At 32.0% G+C, this 2,953-nt stretch overlaps 1 non-coding gene across 1 annotated transcript; it reads left to right on the top strand.

Annotated features, from left to right (window-relative positions):
* Nucleotides 1-544: 544 nt before the first annotated feature.
* On the top strand, nucleotides 545-704 carry LOC129026031 (U1 spliceosomal RNA). Its single transcript, XR_008497413.1, has one exon. It is a non-coding gene; the product is annotated as a U1 spliceosomal RNA (small nuclear RNA).
* Nucleotides 705-2,953: the final 2,249 nt, after the last annotated feature.

The following is a 2,953-nucleotide window of genomic DNA, read 5'->3' as shown; positions in this document are numbered from 1 at the left end:
CTCCTCAACTGGCTAAATCTGTAATAATTGGTGAAGTATTTATTCTAACTGTAATTGATTTTTTATTGGTTAAATGGATTTACTAATGCTACCCGCTTAGGAAACTAACTGATATTAATTAGATTACCTCAAAAACTTGTTCTGAATGACACATATTAGGCAGTAAAATATTAGCTACTACATATTGTAAATTGTTTTCATCTGCTTATTTTTAAAGCTCATAATGCACATGATAAAATTCCAGAAGACCGAGAATGGCTGTTAGATACAATAGAACACTCTAAGAGTTAGTATCAAAAATGAGTATAGCAGTGCATAAAATGTATGGTAGTTTTATTTGGCAGTCATTTCATTGTTTATCATACTGTTTTTCCTTACAATTTTGTAGAAGCCTGTGTCAGAATTAAGAACTCTTTAAGAAAAGAATAATCACGGATGATTGAAATTAACATTTTCAGCTGATACTGAAAATTATTCTGAATTCTACTGCATTTATATTTGTATTTTCTTTCGAAGGCTAATGGAACTCTTAAAAAGGAAATGGATACTTCCCTGCCAGGGGAGACACCATGATCATGAATGTGGCTTTCCCAAGGAAAGGTGGATCTATTGCACTCTAGATGTGTTGACCCATGAGATTTCCCCAAATGTGGGAAACTCGACTGCATAATTTGTGGAAGTGAAGGACAGTGTTTGTGCTTTCACATGGGAAAAAAAGAAAGAAAATTGAGTCATTTAGTGTATATAGAAAATTGAAAGAAAACAATAAACTGGAAAGAATTAAATATGCCTACAAAAATTGTTGTCCGCCAGTAAAAAACAATAAAACATCAAATTGTTATTTATTAGAAAAATCAAATAGTGCTAGGATGACACTTGCAAATGCTTGAGAACTTTGTCTAGATGAGGTGGCTGAGGGAAGCCTCCAAAGGGCAGCAGATATATCTGGGAAAAAAGAGAAGTAATTTTTAAATGCATAAGCCAATGTTTATGTATTAATATTGCCCTTAAAAATATTTATTTTGTGAAATGATTAGCATTGGTTTGTTTGTTCTTAAAAAGTAGTTTCCTTTTGGAAGCAACTTGTGTGAAATGTCCTAAAAATTATGTAGCTAAAATAATTCAGAATTTTTCCCTAAATTATAAATCATTTGCAGGAATTGTAAAGATGTTATAGCTGTCAGCTTTCTTGCATTCCTTAAAAGTTTATTCTAATGAAGAAAATAAAATATAAGGTATAAAGTTACTTTTATAATCAAATTGTTAATATTTAAATATTTAGAATTTAGAGCCAGTTGACCATGATGCTTTAGATGGGCATAAGACCTCTCCAACAGAAGATGCTCCATTATATCCTCATTCAACAGGCTCTATGTATCAGCAGGTTAAATAATAATAATAATAATTTTCTTTTTCAAAACTCATTTTGATGATTTACTTATATGGTCTTCAATTATTATTTTATAACATATTTTGTAACTTATCTGCTGTGACTGCAAATTAAAAAAAAAATTTCTAGGACAGCTTTGGCAAGATGATCGGAGGAAGAATAGTTTAAGTGGGATCATGTTTTATTTTACCCTTGTGATATTTTCTTTGTAATTAGGTGCTACCTTGTCCTAGTTCATAAAAATGTGTGGTATTTCAATGAGTATAAAGTAATTTATTTAGTCTTTCTCAAAATCCAGTGGCAGTAAAACTTAACAATTTTGCCAGCTTTAATATGAAATTTACTATAAAGAACAAATACTGACCAAAAATATAAATAAAATCCATTTATGAGCACTTCTATGTTAAAACAAATATTTGTGTTAAAATATTCTGGGAAGATTAGCCACAATGTGAGTAATGCAGATTTCTTTTCTCTTTTCTCTTTTCTTCCCTCTTTTCTCTTTTCTTCCCTTCCTTCCCTTTCCATTTCTTTTCCTTCCTACCTTCCTTCCTTTCTTTATTTCTTTCCTTTCCTTCTCCCTTTCTTCTTTTCTTTTATTTTTTCTTTCGATAGTTTCACTCTTGTTGCCTAGGCTGAAATGCAATGATTGTGATCTTGGCTCACTACAACTTCCACCTCCTGAGTTCAAGCGATTCTCCTGTATCATCGTCTGAAGTAGCTGGGATTACAGGCATGCATCTGGCTAATTTTGTATTTTTGGTAGAGACAGTGTTTCACTGTGTTAGTCAGGGTGGTCTGTATCTCCTGAGTTCACAATCCACCCACCTCCGCCTCGGTCTCTCACTTGTAATCCTGGGATTACAAGTGGTGGGTCATTGCACCCGGCCAGGTTAATCATTTAAAGTAACATTCAGCATGACTTCTCATCAAGTTCATGTAGCCAAGGGATGGAATTACCTAAATTACAACAGTTGCCCAGAATAACAGCTGTATTGCTCAGAAACCTTATTTTTTATCACCAGAAAAAATATAAAATGGGGAAAAATGTAAAAAACAAGAAGATTTTAATTATACACGTTCTTCACATTTAATGTTTGATAGTTTAATTTCTTGTTGAGATAAAGAATATGGATATATTTTAATAGAAATTCTAAAATATTAAAACTAATATGCACAATTTTCATATGTCACAATATGTGAAGCATAGTAGATTATATTTTTGTGCTTGGGGCACTTTTGTGGTAGAATTTATTAAGTGATGCTTCTAAAATTTGGTTTCATCTAATCCCAATGAAGTGCATATTATCAGAATCCACAGTACCTTGAATCACCATTGTGCCAAGATTTCTGACTGCTTTGCTAGCCAGTCACAATTTTCCTTGAAAGCAGTAAGTCTCCTAGTTTATTTCTATATTATTTTAAAGCTTTTGTTGTTAGATGTAGGGTTTACTGAGGATATAAGCGCCTTCTGATTCTAAATAATTCATATAATTTTTTATTTGATGTAATATCTCAATACCCATTGTTGGAAACAATAGGATATGAAGTGTGTTGCGTAGC

Source organism: Pongo pygmaeus, chromosome Y, assembly GCF_028885625.2.
Source record: "Pongo pygmaeus isolate AG05252 chromosome Y, NHGRI_mPonPyg2-v2.0_pri, whole genome shotgun sequence".
Taxonomy (NCBI): domain Eukaryota; kingdom Metazoa; phylum Chordata; class Mammalia; order Primates; family Hominidae; genus Pongo; species Pongo pygmaeus.
Note: the sequence above shows the minus strand (reverse complement) of the source record. Positions and strands in the feature narration are given on the sequence as shown.